General features: G+C 56.7%; 1 protein-coding gene across 1 annotated transcript in view; it reads left to right on the forward strand.

Moving 5' to 3' along the window:
* The first annotated feature begins 6,973 nt into the window (after positions 1–6,973).
* The window catches only part of FBLN2 (fibulin 2), a 93,270-nt gene continuing 83,894 nt past the window's right edge, over positions 6,974–16,349 (forward strand). The window contains exon 1 of the mRNA XM_068162613.1: positions 6,974–7,066. The gene's annotated coding sequence lies outside the window, so the exon portion shown is untranslated. The remainder of the gene's footprint in view (positions 7,067–16,349) is intronic.

The raw sequence follows: 16,349 nt of genomic DNA on the forward strand, positions 1-16,349 counted from the left end.
TTTGAGGAAGGCTTTGTGTGCCTGGAAGCTTCATCAGTATTTTCCATGTGCATCTCTTGCCCTGGTGAGGAATTTCTCCCCTACTTGCAGAATTTGCATTGTTGAGGTCATCAGGGCTTGGGCAGAAAAAAACTTCTGGAGCCACTTCAGGAGTCTCCTGTAGCTCCTTGTCTGTGAAAGTGTGATGAGTACAACCTCCTAGCAGGGCCTGTTGTGATGGAACAAGGGGTGATGGTCCAAACCAGCTTCAGCCTGGAGAGAAAGGAGAAATGTTTGGCACTGAGGGTGGGGAGAGCCTGTCCCAGGCTGCCCAGAGAGAGGTGGGAGATGCTGCATCCCTGGAATCATTCCAGGGCAGATTGTTTGTGGCTCTGAGCAGCCTGCTGTAGTTGGGGATGTCCCTGCTGACTGCAGGGGGTTGGGTTGGATCAGCTTTAAAGATCTTCTGCCACCTAAACCGGTCTGGGATTCTGTGATCACTCACAGTCCTGGGCTTGCCTCCATTGGTCTCTCCTGCATGACCCAGCCCCCAGCATGTGGAGCCGGCAGCCGTGGGCTCGCTTCCAGCTCGGCCACAAACCCTGCTCAAAGCCCAGCCCAGAGCCCTGCTGGCTCTGCTGCTGCCCGTCTGCTGGTGGCACATCTGGCTGGCACTCATGTGCTGGCACCAGATGATTTAAGGAGACTCCAAACGCTGCCTTCAGAGCAGCACTGCTCGCCTTGCATCTTCAGAAGAGCAGAAAGCAATCGGAGTCCCCTCCTCTGCTCCCTCTCTCTGCTTTCTTCTTTCCTTCCCATGAAATCTGAGACCACGCAGGATCGTTCTGGGAGGGCTGATGGTTTCCTCACAGAGCCGACAGCACTTTTCCCTCTGGCTGAAGCTGCACCGTGATTTGGTATCCTTGCTCTTGCCCAGCAGCAAACCCCCTCCCCACTCACAGGGCAGCACCAGGCGACAGGACAGCCCTGCCGGCCCAGGCTGGGGCTGTGCTGCAGGCAGGACACCTCGGGTTTCACACAGGGAAGCTCTTGTGCTGCTCCTTTCCCCCAACCCTAGGCACCTTTTGTCTGGGCAGACTCCAGGCCTGCCTGTGGCCAGGAGCTGTGAGAGCCAGAGGCACCCAGAGGTTCCTGCAGCCACGCTGCGTTTTTGCTGCCACAGGCTCGGCTCAGCTGCATTTGCTGCTATGGCAGATGAGGAGAGGCAAGAGGAGGAGGGCACAGTGAGGAGCCTCTGCCCCAGGCTGGCAGTGACAGCAGAAGGTGACCGAGCAGTAGAGGGGGCTACCACCTCTGACTGCAGCAGAAGATGCTGCTCCATGCCTTGTTTGCTGGGCAAGGCAAAGCTTTGGAGGCATTCTGGGGAGGGCTGAGCTGGCAGCCTTGGCCATGCTTCTGTGGCCCTCCCCATGTAGGCTTCACAGGCTGACAGGATGTTAGGGATTGGAAGGGACCTCTGGAGAGGTTCCAGTCCAACACCCCCTGCCCATGGAATCCAGTGCAGGTCACACAGGAACACATCCAGACAGGGCTGGAAAGGTTCCAGAGAAGGAGATTCCACAACCTCTCTAGGCAGCCTGCTCCAGTCCTCTGGGACCCTCACAGTGAAGTTCTTCCTCCTGTACTGTAGTTTCCATCCCTTGCCCCTTGTCCTATCCCAGGGCACGACTGAATCATAGAATCATAGAATCAATAAGGTCGTAAAGGACCTCAGAGATCATCAAGTCCAACCTGTCACCCAACACCTCATGACTAACTAAACCATGGCTCCCAGTGCCACATCCAATCCCCTCTTGAACACCTCCAGGGACGGGGACTCCACCACCTCCCTGGGCAGCACATCCCAATGGCCAAATGCTCTTTCTGGGAAGAACTTTCTCCTCACCTCCAGCCTAAATTTCTCCTGGTGCAGCTTGAGACTGTGTCCTCTTGTTCTGGTGCTGCTTGCCTGGGAGAAGAGACCAACCCCCACCTGGCTACAACCTCCCTTCAGGGAGTTGGAGACAGCACTGAGCAGAGTCTGCCCCCTCCCTCTTGACCCCAGATATTTATAGACATTTACTAGGCTTGGGCAGAACTGTCCTCTGCTGACAGCTTTGGTGGGCATCCCACAGGATGAGCAGGGAGGCCTGGACGTGCTGGGGGGTGTTTGGTTGATCCCATAACTAAATGCCCCAGAAGATGAAGGACTCTGCAGGGTGCAAACATCTCAGCTGGGTCTCTCAGAGCTGCCTGCTCTGGGGGCAGATGGTCAGAGCTGGCCTTGCAGCTACGCTGCAAAGGGCTTGACTGGAGGGGCAGAAATGCAGGGAGCTGATCTTGGTGCCCCAAAGGGAGCCCCCAGAGCTGGGGAGCAGGAGGTCTCCACCCTGGCCAAGCCCAGGCGCTGGAGCAAGCCCCCTGTGCTTGCGGGCAGTTCCCCAGGGCAGCCTGGGCTGGTCTGAAGCCCCTCCAAGGGAGATTTCCTCACTGACATGGTGCTGCAGGGACTTGTTCTTCCTGGGCTTGCCTCCAATTTACACCAGGATGGATTTCTGTGGGCAGTCTCCATGGCCACGTGGAGGTGACAACCAGAGCCTCTGGATGGAAAGATTGGGACCTCAGGCTCCCAGGGCGGCTCACAGTGAGGTCACTTGGGGGCCACTTGGCTCTCAGGAAGCAGATCCAGGGCTGAAAGGAGAAAACACTTCTGGGCCCAGCGTGGAAGGCACCTTGGACTGACTGTGAGGGCTTGACCTGGGCAGCTCTGCCCCAGCTCTGCTGAGCTCCACCTGCACCCCGCTTCCAGGTTAGCTTTTTGTCATCGTTTGGTTGTTGGTTTTAATTCTATTTTTATTTGTTGTTTGTTTGGCCTTTGGCTCAGGTTTGTTTTCCTTTGGTCTTTTTGGGTTTGGGGTTTTTTTTTGGGGTTGTTTTTTTTTTTGTGTGTGTGTGCTTTTTGCCTTTTTTTTTCTGCCTTGTTTGTGCTTTTTTGGTTTGCTTTGGGTTGGGTTTTCTGTGCTTTTGTTTGGCTTGCTTTGGAGGGTTGTTTTTCTCCAGGGGGTTTGGAGGGGGGGAGGTTGGTTGGTTGGTCGGTTGGTTGGTTTGGGGAGGATTCTTTGGTTGGTTGAAGTTTTGGGGGAGGTTAGAGGTTTGTTGTCATTTCGGTGTGGGTTTTGTTTGGGGGTTTGGTGTTCGGGGTTTTTCGGGGCCCCCCCGTGTGTTTTGGGGGTTGGTTTGTTTGCTTCTTTCAAACTGCCCCTCCCCAGGCACCGGGCTGCAGCCTCTGCCTCTGCAGTCAGCCTCTGCCTCTGCAGTCAGCCTCCCGTCCCCGCCGCTCTCCCTGTCCCGGGCCGCCCAGCCCCGCTGCGCTCCGCGGGCTCCCGGGGCCGGCGAGCGCTCGGGAGGGAGTGGAGCGCGGCGCGGAGCGGGACGGCAGCGGCAGCCCCGGTGCCGGCTCAGACGATCCCGGGCAGCCCCGCCGCAGCTTTCCGGTCCCTCCCTCCGCCTCCCGGGGTCCCCTCGCCCCTGCCCCGCGGAGCGGCGCGGAGCAGCGCGGAGCCGGGCGGTGAGTGCAGCGCTGGCGGCGGGGCGCGGAACGGAGCCGCGCGGAAGGCAGCGGCGCGGAGGGGCCCCGGCCGGTGCCGGGCGGAGCGGAGCACCCCCGGGGCCGGGAAGGCGACCCAGAGCCCCTCCCGGCTGCGGGGCCAAGGCGCTGCGGAGGGCCCGCGGCGGCTGCGGGGTCTGGGCTGTGCCGGGGAGCGGCTGCGGGGGTGCCAGGGCTGTGCCCTGCGGAACAACCGCCGGGGGTGCGTTGGCGACCCAAATACCACTGGGGGTGGGGGGATCTGGCCAGCTTGTCCCGTGGAAGCCTTCTCCAGGCCCTGCTGGCTTGGCCGCCTCGTGTGAGTGCAGCAAAACCGAGGGGAAGGCTGAAAGGAGAGGAGAAGATCCATGGGAGAGGCAGGAAAAGTGTCTTTGTCCTGCCTCGGTGGCGTGCTTGGGTTCCTGCTGCGGACCCCCGCGGGCAGCGGAGCACTGGGGGCTCTGGTGGGGAGACAGGGGAGGACCTGGCTGGTGGGACGCGTGGAGAAACCCAGCCCCTGGCAGCAGGGTTGCTCCCGGCAGGGTTAGGGCTTGGGCAGGAGCCAGCCTGCCCTCTGCCCCCTTCACCTCCCCTTATCTCTTCCTCTTGTCACTCAAAGGCTGGGGCTGGAGCCCCTCGGTCCAGCCAGAGCTGAGCCTCCGGCAGGGAGTGAGGCTGGAGGAGGTGGGGATGTGCCCATGGAAGGTCCTTGGAGCTCACTGGAGGTTTTTCTCTCAGCCTTTGGTACTGAAGGAAGAGACATTGTTTAATGCTGGCATTTGGTTTTGGGCACCCACATGTGATGAGTAGGGAATAGAGCTAGAAGGTCTGTGCCTCCTGTTTTCTAACATGCCATCAGAGAAACCCTGGACAGGCTGAATGGATAGATGGGCTAGGGCCAGCAGGAGATTCAACAAGATCAAGTGTCGAGTGCTGCCCCTGGGCCACAACAGCCCCATGCAGACTTGAGGCAGAGTGGCTGCAGAGCTGCAGAGCTGCTAGGCAGAGCAAGACCGGGGGGGGGGGGGGGGGGGGGGGGTTGATTGATGGCTACTGAACATGAGCCAGCAGAGAGCCCAGGGGGCCAAGAAGACCAACAGCATCCTGGCTTGGATCAGGAATGGTGTGGTCAGCAGGACCAGGGATGCTTAAGGGACTTGAGCATCTCTGCTATGAAGAGAGACAGAGAGCCCTGGGGCTGTTTAGTCTGGAGAAGAGAAGACTGAGAGGGATCTGATCAATGTCTATCAATAGCTGAGGGCTGGGGGTCAAGTGGAGGGGGCCAAGCTCTTTTGGATGGTGTACAGCCCTCAGCACTGGTGAAGCCACACCTCAAACACTGGGCTCACTTTTGGGCCCCTCACTTATAAGAAGGCCATTGAGATGCTGGAGTGAGTCCAGAGAAGGGCAACCAAGCTGGTGAAGGGCCTTGAACACAAGTCTGATGAGGAGCAGCTGAGGGAGCTGGGGTGGTTCATTCTTCAGAAGAGGCTGAGGAAAGACCTCATCACCCCTCTACAACTCCCTGAAAGGAGATTGGAGCCAGGTGGGGTTGGTCTCACATGCAGTAAGTGACAGGACAAGGGGAAATGGCCTCAGGTTGTGCCAAGGGAGGTTCAGGTTGGATAGCAGGAAAAATTTCCCAGCCAGGGTTCCCAGGCACTGGAACAGGCTGCCCAGGGAGGTGGTGAAGTCACCATCCCCAGAGGTAGGTAGCCTCTGGAGGTTGTTTGGTGGCATTACAGATGGCATTCCAGTGCCATCAGCACCTCCTGTCTGACCCAGGCATGCAGAGTGGGCAGTGTGGGAGAGAGAGCAGCACATGCCTGAGGGCTGGCTGGGAGGGCATAGCTGAGGATCATGCCCAGAGGCTGGAGCCAGGCTCTGCTGGGTGATGCCCCATGCCAGCACAAGGGGCAGTGGTGGAAGCTGAGGCAGAGGAAGCTCCATGGAAACAGGAGGAAGCTTTTTTTATCCTGTGAGGGTGACAGAGCCCTGGCACAGGCTGCCCAGGGGGGTTGTGGAGTCTCCCTCTCTGGGGATATTCACTCCTGGATGTGTTCCTGTGTGATCTGCTCTAGGTGTTGCTGCTCAGGCAGGGGGGTTGGACTGGATGAGCTTTGGAGGTCCCTTCCAGCCTCTAACATTCTGTGATCAGTTGATCCACTGGAAGAGGCCTGTGAGCTGGAGTCTGCTCTTGAGAGGAGCTTTGCTGCCACATCTGCACAAGATGAGGCTCACCACACAGAATCACAGAATCACCCAGGTTGGAGGAGACCTCCAAGATCATCAAGTCCAACCAATCACCCAACCCTAACTAACCAACCATACCATGACATTGAGTGCCTCATCCAGGCTCTTCTTAAACACCTCCAGGGATGTCGACCCCACCCCCTCCCTGGGCAGCACATCCCAAGGGCAATCTCTCTGTCTGGGAAGAACTTCTTGCTATGATCAAGCCTAAACCTCCCCCAGCACAGCTTGAGACTGTGTCCTCTTGTTCTGTGCTAGGTGCCTGGGAGAAGAGACCAACCCCCACCTGGCTACAACCTCCCTGCAGGGAGTTGGAGAGAGCAAGAAGGTCTCCCCTGAGCCTCCTCTTCTCCAGGCTAAGCAACCCCAGCTCCCTCAGCCTCTCCTCACAGGGCTGTGCTCCAGTCAGGCAGGCTTATGGCTCTGGTGGCAGATGGCTGTGGAGCAGCAGCACAGGGGGGATGGCATCTTCTCCACTGCTGTCTCTCTGGAGAGCACTGAGCTCTGTCACTGTGCTTTTGGGAAATGTTTTGGTGTGCTGTCTGCAGGAATATGCAGATCCTGACCTACAGGAGAGGCAGTGCTGGAGCATTTCCATCCTGCCAGTATGGCTCCACCCCTGTGGACTCTTTGGGCTCTGTGTCCACTTTTGGGCTCCCCAGATCAGATACCTGCTGTAGAGAGTCCAAGAGAGAGGCAGGAGGATGCTTAGGGGACTTGAGCATCTCCCCTGTGAGGAGAGGCTGAGAGCCCTGGGGCTGTTCAATCTGGAGAGGAGAAGGCTGAGAGGGATCTGATCAATGTCTATCAATAGCTGAGGGCTGGGGGTCAAGGGGAGGGGGCCAAGCTCTTTTGGGTGGTGCACAGCAATAAGCCAAGGAAACAATGGAGACAAACTGGAACAGAGAAGGTTTCAGCTCAAGATGAGGAGAAACTTCTTTCCAGTGAGGGTGCAGAGCCCTGGAGCAGGCTGCCCAGAGAGGTTGTGGAGTCTCCTGCTCTGGAGCCTTTCCAAACCCACCTGGCTGCATTCCTGTGTGCCCTGCCCTGGGTGATGCTGCTCTGGCAGGGGGGTTGGACTGGGTGATCTCTGGAGGTCCCTTCCAACCTGTAACATTCTGTGATATCTGCTCCCCAGGGTGTGCAGGAGCAGGGAGTGGCTGCATCCCCCCTGCAGGCTGTGCCCTGCTGTGGCTCCCTGTGCCCGAGCTGCTTTCTGTGCCTGTGGTGTGTCTTGGAACCTCTCAGGTAAGGGCTCCTGTGGCTCTCGCTGCTGTAGTGCCTCTGCTCTCAGCTCTCAAAGCCTGCCTGCAGGCTGCTGGGTCTGGAGGGTACCTTGGCTGTCCCTCCTTGTCCCCTCAGTGTGCTCAGATTCTGCACCCTGTGTAAACCAGGCCCAGCCTGCTGCCAGCTGTGCCCTCCCCAGCTGCCTGCTCTCCGTTGTTCCCGGGGGTGGCAAATGTTTGCAGTCTTGGTCTTCCTTCTGAGCTGCTCTTGGGAAATCTTTCCATGCCTGGGAGTTTCTTCCCCTGGTTTGTGGGGAAGAGGTGGCAGTAAATGCTTCTTGCATAGCCAGAAGTGTCCCTTAAATTATCCAGAGGATTTCTGTGGTGGCTGAAAGACTCACAGTGGGCACAGGCTACCCTGCAGCTGCCTTCTGGCTTTTCAGCAGCACACTCTGCACAAACCAGGCTGCTGCTAGCTGCACCACCAGTGCCCAGGTCTGCTTGCCAGTGCCTAGTGCAGTGCCCAGGACTGCTTGCCAGTGTCCACTGCAGTGCCCAGGTCTGCTTGCCAGTGTCTAATGCAGCGCCCAGGTCTGCTTGCCAGTGTCTAGTGCAGTGCCCAGGACTGCTTGCCAGTGTCCAGTGCGGTGCCCAGGACTGCTTGCCAGTCCTAGTGCAGCGCCCAGGACTGCTTGCCAGTGTCTAATGCAATGCCCAGGACTGCTTGCCAGTGCCTAGTGCAGCGCCCAGGTCTGCTTGCCAGTGTCCAGTGCAGTGCCCAGGACTGCTTGCCAGTGTCCAGTGCAGCGCCCAGGACTGCTTGCCAGTGCCTAGTGCAGTGCCCAGGTCTGCTTGCCAGTGTCTAATGCAATGCCCAGGACTGCTTGCCAGTGTCCAGTGTGGTGCCCAGGACTGCTTGCCAGTCCTAGTGCAGCGCCCAGGACTGCTTGCCAGTGTCTAATGCAATGCCCAGGACTGCTTGCCAGTGCCTAGTGCAGCGCCCAGGACTGCTTGCCAGTGTCCAGTGTGGTGCCCAGGACTGCTTGCCAGTGCCTAGTGCAGCGCCCAGGACTGCTTGCCAGTGTCTAATGCAATGCCCAGGACTGCTTGCCAGTGTCTAGTGCAGCGCCCAGGTCTGCTTGCCAGTGTCTAGTGCAGTGCCCAGGTCTGCTTGCCAGTGTCTAGTGCAGCGCCCAGGACTGCTTGCCAGTGTCCAGTGCAGCACCCAGGACTGCTTGACAGTGTCTAATGCAATGCCCAGGTCTGCTTGCCAGTGTCTAATGCAGTGCCCAGGACTGCTTGCCAGTGTCTAGTGCAGTGTCCAGGACTGCTTGCCAGTGCCTAGTGCAATGCCCAGGACTGCTTGCCAGTGCCTAGTGCAATGCCCAGGACTGCTTGCCAGTGCCTAGTGCAGTGTCCAGGACTGCTTGCCAGTGCCTAGTGCAATGCCCAGGACTGCTTGCCAGTGCCTAGTGCAATGCCCAGGACTGCTTGCCAATGTCTAGTGCAGCGCCCAGGACTCTTCCATGAGCCTTAGACCTTAGTGCAACCATGATCTCAGGTGGCCTCTGGCTGCCCTGGGAAGGGGCTGTGTCTGCAGGGATCTCCTCCTCCTCCTCCTCTGTCCCAGGCCTGAGCTGTATGAGCTGTGTGCAGCTCCCTAGTGGCAGGAAGAACCTTGACTCCTGTTCTGGCCCTTATCTCCTCCTCGGTGTCCAGCAGCCCCTGTGTTCACAACAAGGCTCTGATCTAGTGATATGCTCTCATTCATTCACTTTTGTTTTGCTTTTCCCCTCATTCTCCTCCATTAGAAATTTGGATTTCCTGCCATTCTGGGCAGAAAGCAGCCTGGAGGAGCAGGCCTTGGGGGTGTCAGCTGGTGACAAACTCCCCAGGAGCCAGCACTGGTCCCTGGCAGCCCAGAGCCAGCTGTGTGCTGAGCTGCATCCAGAGCAGGGAGAGCAGCAGCACAGGGAGGGGATTCTGCCCCTCTGCTCAGACCCCACCTACTCCATCCAGCTCTGGGGCCCTCAACACAAGAAGGACCTGGAACTGCTGCAGCAGGTCCAGAGGAGGCCACAAAGATGCTCAGAGGGCTGCAGAACCTCCCCTGTGGGGTCAGGCTGGGAGAGCTGGGGCTGTTCAGCCTGGAGAGGAGAAGGCTCCAGGGAGACCTCAGAGCAGCCTTCCAGTACCTGAAGGGGCTCCAGGAGAGCTGGGGAGGGACTTTGGACAAGGGCTGGGAGTGCCAGGATGAGGGACAATGGCTTTGAGCTGGGAGAGGGGAGATAGAGACTGGAGATGAGGAAGACATTCTTTGCAGAGAGGATGATGAGACACTGGCACAGGTTACCCAGAGAGGCTGTGCCTGCCTCCTCCCTGGAAGTGTTCAAGGCCAGGCTGGATGAGGCCTTGAGCCACCTGGGCTGGTGGGAGGTGTCCCTGCCTAGGGCAGAGGGTTGGAGCTGGATGATCCTTAAGGTCCCTTTCAACCCAACCCATTCTAGGATTCTGCTTACCAGGAGCTAGAAGAAAGAGACCTCTGGAAGGGGCTTTCCAAGCAGTGGTTTGTGTTCTGCTGCTTACCTTCCTGTGGTCTTTCTGTAACAAATGAAGCTGCCGACACAAGCACAAATCCCACTTAGAAGCCATCCCAGCTCACCTGTGGCCTGGATCTGCTCCTTCTCCTGAAGAGGACTGCAGCAAGAGCAGAGCCTTGGGGTTCCCTCTTTGTGCCTTAGTGTTGCAGACCTAATGTCTTGTTCATGAGAGCTAAGCTGTGTTGCTCCCAGCTCCTGGTCCTCTTTAAGGCAGAGCAGGGTTGCTCTCTGCCTTGTTTGCTGATGAATCTGTGGACTGGATCCAAAGTCAGGGAGAAGCTGAAGCACTGTGGCTGATCCATGGTTTCATTGTGCAGATGTGACCTCCAGGCTTCCTGTGTAGGGGTGGCTGTGGAAGTAGATGTTTGAGGGGGAGCTGTCCCTGGCAGTTATTGCTGGGGGGCACTGGAGCCAGCTTGGGCTCCAGTTCCTGGCTGGGGGCAGGGTGGCAGCCAAGCTGTCCCCACTGCTGCCAGGACCCCAGCACTGTTGGATGGACCTGGGTGGAGAGAGGAACGTGGGAAGTGCTTCTGCCCCAGGGGTCCCACTGTGGTACAGCTGCATGCCCAGCCCCAGGAGCCATGCCTGGTCACACTGCCTCTGGGCTCTGGAGCTGGGCTGGGCTGAGGGCACCCTGGGAGGAAAATCATAGACTGGTTTGGGGTGGAAGGGACCTCCAAAGGTCATCTAGACAACCCTCCCTGCAGCCAGCAGGGACATCCACCACTGGATCAGGTTGCCCAGAGCCCTGTCCAGCCTCACTTTGAATATCTCCAGGGGTTGGGCCCTAACCACCTCCCTGGGCAACCTGTTCCAGTGTTCCACCACCCTCATGGGGCAGAACTTGTTCCTAGCATCTAGTCTGCTCTGCTTTAGTTTGAAGCCAGTGCCCCTCATCATATGTGGCACTTTGGGACATGGTCTAGTGCTCATGGTGGTGCTGGGTAGAAGTTTGGACTTGGAAGCTTGATGATCTTGGAGGGCTTTCCCAACCTTAATGACTCTGTGATTTAATGAGTTTGAAGCTGGTGCTGCAGGAGGCTGCAGCAAGCTCAGGAACAGCCCCCATGCCAAGAGACCTGGAAAGTTCCAGATCCAGACCTCCCTGGGCAACCTGTTCCAGTGCTCCACCACCCTCATGGTGCAGAACCTGTTCCTAACATCCAGTCTCAATCTGCTCTGCTCTCACTTCAACCCATTGCCCCTCGTCCTGGCCCTGCAGGCCTTTGGGAACAGTCCCTCTGCAGCCTTCCTGCAGCCCCCTTCAGTCACAAAGGCAGGAGGAGGTCCATCACACACTTGTGTTTGTGTCCCTTGTCACCTCACAGACCATTTTGGCAGGACTTTGTTTGTTTATTTATGGTCCCTAGCATGAAGCTTCTTCTGGGTCATTTTTGGACTTCCCTCCTCACTCCCCTTCAGTGGACACACCTTGGAGCCAAGGAGCTCACTTTGCTCCTGTAGCCACAAAACCTCTGGAGAGGATGTTCTCTGTCCTCCTGCCAGATGTGCAGTGGGGGGCTACAGCCAGCTGCTGATTCTTGGCCAGCTCCTGCCATGGGCACACCCAGCAGAGGCCATCCCTGTGCCCCCAGGCTTTACCCAAGTGAGGGCTGAGCTATTTGCCCAGGATCAGCTTAACCACCTTTATCAGGCAAAGCCTACAGCAAGGAGGCCTTCAGCAGGGCTAACTTTGCCACCTTCAGCAGTCTGTTGGGGAAATCCCATGGGTTAGACCTCTGCAAGGAAGGGGAACTCAGCAGAGCTGGCTGATAAGAACCCTGCCTGTGGCAGGGGGGTTGGAACTGGATGATCCTTGGGGTCCCTTCCAACCCTGACCATTCTGTGATTCCTTCCAAGCTCAGGACCAGTGCATCCCTCAGAGCAAGGGAAACAGGGGACCTGCATGGATGATCAGGGAGCTTCTGGAAAAGCTGAAGTAGAATAAGGAGGTTTGCAGTAGACAGAAGAAGGGACTGACCACTGCCCTGATGAGACCTCCTCTGGAGTACTGGGTCCAGTTCTGGGCTCCCCAGTTCAAGAGGCACAGAGAGCTGCTGGAGAGGGTACAGCAAAGAGCTACAGAGATGAGGAGGGGACTTGTGAAGAAAGGCTAAGAGACTTGGGGCTTTTTAGCCTGGAGAGGAGAAGACTGAGCGGGGACCTGATCAATGCTTATCAATACTCAGAGGGTGGGGGTCAGGATAGGGCTAGACTCACTTCACTGGTGCCCAGCGACAGGACAAGAGGTAAGGGGCACAAGCTGGAACACAGGAAGATGTGTGTAAGCATGAGGAGGAACCTCTGTACCCTGGGGGTGGTGGAGTACTAAAACAGGCTGCCCAGGAGGATGGTGCAGTCATTCAAAGCCTGCCTGGACACCACCCTGTGCAACCTGCCCTGGGTGACCCTGCTCTGGCAGGGGGCTTGGACTAGGTGGTCTCCAAAGGTCCCTTCCAAGCCCTACCACTCTGTGATTCTGTGACAGAATCAGCTTAAGATGTGCCACCTACACTCAGGTTCATGCTGTCCTCAGGCACTGCAGCTTGGCACCTCTGCCCCAGCTTGGCACTACTGCCCCAGCTTGGCTCAGGTCCCATTAACAGATCTCTCTGGGAGGCTTCAAAGTCCACTGCTGCTCTGGGCAGCCACCAGGAGCTTCAGGGTGTCTGTGTGGTTCAGATGGAACAGCTGTTCCAGCCCTGAAATCCAGACCTGTTCCTTCAGCTGAGGCTTGATGAAACATTTAGGATGATACTGGATGCAGAGGGGCTTGGGCAGAGGTTTCCAGGATGCCTCTGAGCTGTGAGTCCCCAGCTGAACTCAGAGGCAGTTCGGTGTCTGCTTCTGTGGCAATCCCATCCCAAGTGATTGATAGAGACAGCTTCTGGGGCTTCTCTTGAACAGCTTCTAGGCTTGTCTTGAACAGCTTCTGGGGCTTGTCTTGAACAGCTTCTAGGCTTGTCTTGAAGAGCTTCTGGGGCTTGTCTTGAACAGCTTCTAGGCTTGTCTTGAACAGCTTCTGGGGCTTGTCTTGAACAGCTTCTAGGCTTGTCTTGAACAGCTTCTAGGCTTGTCTTGAACAGCTTCTGGGGCTTGTCTTGAACAGCTTCTAGGCTTGTCTTGAACAGCTTCTAGGCTTGTCTTGAACAGCTTCTGGGGCTTCTCTTGAACAGCTTCTAGGCTTGTCTTGAACAGCTTCTAGGCTTGTCTTGAACAGCTTCTGGGGCTTCTCTTGAACAGCTTCTAGGCTTGTCTTGAACAGCTTCTAGGCTTGTCTTGAACAGCTTCTAGGGCTTGTCTTGAACAGCTTCTAGGCTTGTCTTGAACAGCTTCTGGGGCTTCTCTTGAACAGCTTCTAGGCTTGTCTTGAACAGCTTCTAGGCTTGTCTTGAACAGCTTCTAGGGCTTGTCTTGAACAGCTTCTAGGGTTTGTCTTGAACAGCTTCTGGGGCTTGTCTTGAACAGCTTCTAGGGCTTGTCTTGAACAGCTTCTGGGGCTTGTCTTGAACAGCTTCTAAGGCTTGTCTTGAACAGCTTCTGGGGCTTGTCTTGAACACCTTCTGGGGCTTGTCTTGAACAGCTTCTGGGGCTTGTCTTGAACACTTTCTGGGGCTTGTCTTGAACAGCTTCTAGGGCTTGTCTTGAACAGCTTCTGGGGCTTGTCTTGAACACCTTCTGGGGCTTGTCTTGAACACCTTCTGGGGCTTGTCTTGAACAGCTTCTAGGGCTTGTCTTGAACAGCTTCTAGGGCTTGTCTTGAACACCTTCTGGGGCTTGTCTTGAACAGCTTCTAGGGCTTGTCTTGAACAGCTTCTGGGGCTTGTCTTGAACAGCTTCTGGGGCTTGTCTTGAACAGCTTCTGGGGCTTGTCTTGAACACTTTCTGGGGCTTGTCTTGAACACTTTCTGGGGCTTGTCTTGAACAGCTTCTAGGGTTTGTCTTGAACAGCTTCTGGGGCTTGCCTTGAACACCTTCTGGGGCTTGTCTTGAACAGCTTCTAGGGCTTGTCTTGAACAGCTTCTGGGGCTTGTCTTGAACAGCTTCTAGGGCTTGTCTTGAACAGCTTCTGGGGCTTGTCTTAAACAGCTTCTAGGCTTGTCTTGAACAGCTTCTAGGGCTTGTCTTGAACAGCTTCTAGGGTTTGTCTTGAACAGCTTCTGGGGCTTGTCTTGAACAGCTTCTAGGGCTTGTCTTGAACAGCTTCTGGGGCTTGTCTTGAACACCTTCTAGGGGTTGTCTTGAACAGCTTCTGGGGCTTGTCTTGAACACCTTCTGGGGCTTGTCTTGAACAGCTTCTAGGGCTTGTCTTGAACAGCTTCTGGGGCTTGTCTTGAACAGCTTCTAGGGCTTGTCTTGAACAGCTTCTGGGGCTTCTCTTGAATAGCTTCTAGGGCTTGTCTTAAACAGCTTCTGGGGCTTCTCTTGAACACCTTCTGGGGCTTCTCTTGAACACCTTCTAGGGCTTGTCTTGAACACCTTCTGGAACTTGTCTTGAACAGCTTCTGGAACTTGTCTTGAACACCTTCTGGGGCTTCTCTTGAACAGCTTCTGGGGCTTCTCTTGAACAGCTTCTGGGACTTCTCTTGAACAGCTTCTGGGGCTTCTCTTGAACAGCTTCTGGGGCTTCTCTTCTGCTTTTCTGGGCTCTTCTTCTGCCCTTCTGTGCTTTGGAGGCCAAGTGACTGAAGAAAAGAGAGAGAATGTGGTGAAGTGCTGTTCTGCTGGTAGTGTCTTTAGACAGGAGAAAGACCAAACACATTGAAAACTCTGAAGTGTGCAGCTTGAGACCTTTCCCAGGAGAAGCTCTTTTAAATCCATGGCTGTAAGGAGGCTTTCAAAGTGCAACTGAGCTGCTGAGGACCGAGGAGCTGCTGGGACGTGAGAGCGCTGCAGGGTCTCAGCTGCTCACGGGAGCATTTCAGAGGACTGCAAGTTGTTTGCTCTGGGTTTGCTTTTCCCTGTCATGAAACATCATGGATGTGTTCCAGCTGCCCTCCAGAAAGGGATCACTCAGATGGAGGCTGCCTGGGAACAGGCTGCCAGGCTGTAGTTCTGACACCAAAGCCCAGGTGGATTTGGTTTTCGCTGGAGCCTTTGCAGATGTATTCCTGGCTTGCCATGCAGCTGGCAGGGAAGGTGCTAGCAGCTCTGCTGGGCAGGCTTGTTTGGCCTGCCTTGCACCTCCTGAAACCCCTTGAGACTGGGGTGAAGGGTGGGCATCTGTGCAGCTCCCCAGCCTGGCTGACCATTCCCAGCCCCTTTCCCTGGTAAGGACTGTGCCAGGTTGCTGCCTCCCACTGCTGTCCCTGCCCCCTGGCAGGAGGGAGCCAATCCCCTCTTGCTGGCTGCACAGTTCCCAGGAGCACTTCCCAGTGTGCTTCAGGCAAAATCAAGTGGATTATCTCAAGCCACTAATTAGACTGTTGAAGAGAGTCCTGCTGGCTTTGGAGCTTGTCCCTTTGCTTCCTGAAGGGATTTAGGGAGGACTGTGAGAAGCTGCTCCATCAGCCACATCTGAAGGGAGCAGGCAACCAGCAACAGAACAAGAGGACAGAGCCTCAAGCTGTGCAGGGGGAAGTTTAGGCTTGATCTGAGCAAGAAGTTCTTCCCAGGCAGAGAGAATGCTCAGGGAGGTGCTGGGGTTGATGTCCCTGGAGGAGTTTAAGCAAAGCCTGGCTGAGGCACTCAGTGCTGTGGTCTGGTTGGACTTGATGATCTTGGAGGTCTCCTCCAGCCTGGTTGATTCTGTGATGGACAGCTGGAGGTCTCCTCAGCAGCCCAGCTGCAGCTGAGATGGGGGAAGAGGCTCCCTGGGTTCAGTGCCAGCCTAAAGTCACTCTTGCAGGAGAACATCTTTCTTCCTGAGCTGCTGAGGCTTGCCCAGTGCTTTGCCAGCTCTGCTGAGGCTTGTTTTCTCTTCACTTGCTCACTTTCCATGGCCACAGCAGTTCCAGTTGGTGGTGTGTCATGTTATCCTCTTCTCAGCTTCTCAGCCCCATGCATGGAGCCCTGGCCTGCAGTCAGTACCAGCTGTAACATGCCAGCTGATGGTCTAGAAAGATCCTGCTTCCTCCTCAGCCCATCCTGCCTCTTCCTCAGCCCATCCTGCCTCTTCCTCAGCCCATCCTGCTTCCTCCTCAGCCCATCCTGCCTCTTCCTCAGCCCATCCTGCCTCTTCCTCAGCCCATCCTGCTTCCTCGTCAGCCCATCCTGCCTCCTCCTCAGCCCATCTTGCCTCCTCCTCAGCCCATCCTGCTTCCTCCTCAGCCCATCCTGCCTCCTCCTCAGCCCGTCCTGCCTCCTCCTCAGCCCGTCCTGCCTCCTCCTCAGCCCATCCTGCTTCCTCCTCAGCCCATCCTGCCTCCTCCTCAATCCATCCTGCCTCCTCCTCAGCTCATCCTGCCTCCTCCTCAGCCCATCCTGCCTCTTCCTCAGCCCATCCTGCTTCCTCCTCAGCCCATCCTGCCTCTTCCTCAGCCCATCCTGCCTCTTCCTCAGCCCATCCTGCTTCCTCGTCAGCCCATCCTGCCTCCTCCTCAGCCCATCCTGCCTCCTCCTCAGCCCATCCTGCCTCCTCCTCAGCCCATCCTGCCTCCTCCTCAGCCCATCCTGCTTCCTCGTCAGCCCATCCTGCCTCCTCCTCAGCCCATCCTGCCTCCTCCTCAGCCCATCCTGCCTCCTCCTCAGCCCATCCTGCCTCTT

This window comes from Melanerpes formicivorus, unplaced genomic scaffold (genome assembly GCF_026170545.1).
Source record: "Melanerpes formicivorus ecotype bairdi unplaced genomic scaffold, bMelFor1.0.p_v2 SCAF_66, whole genome shotgun sequence".
NCBI lineage: Eukaryota > Metazoa > Chordata > Aves > Piciformes > Picidae > Melanerpes > Melanerpes formicivorus.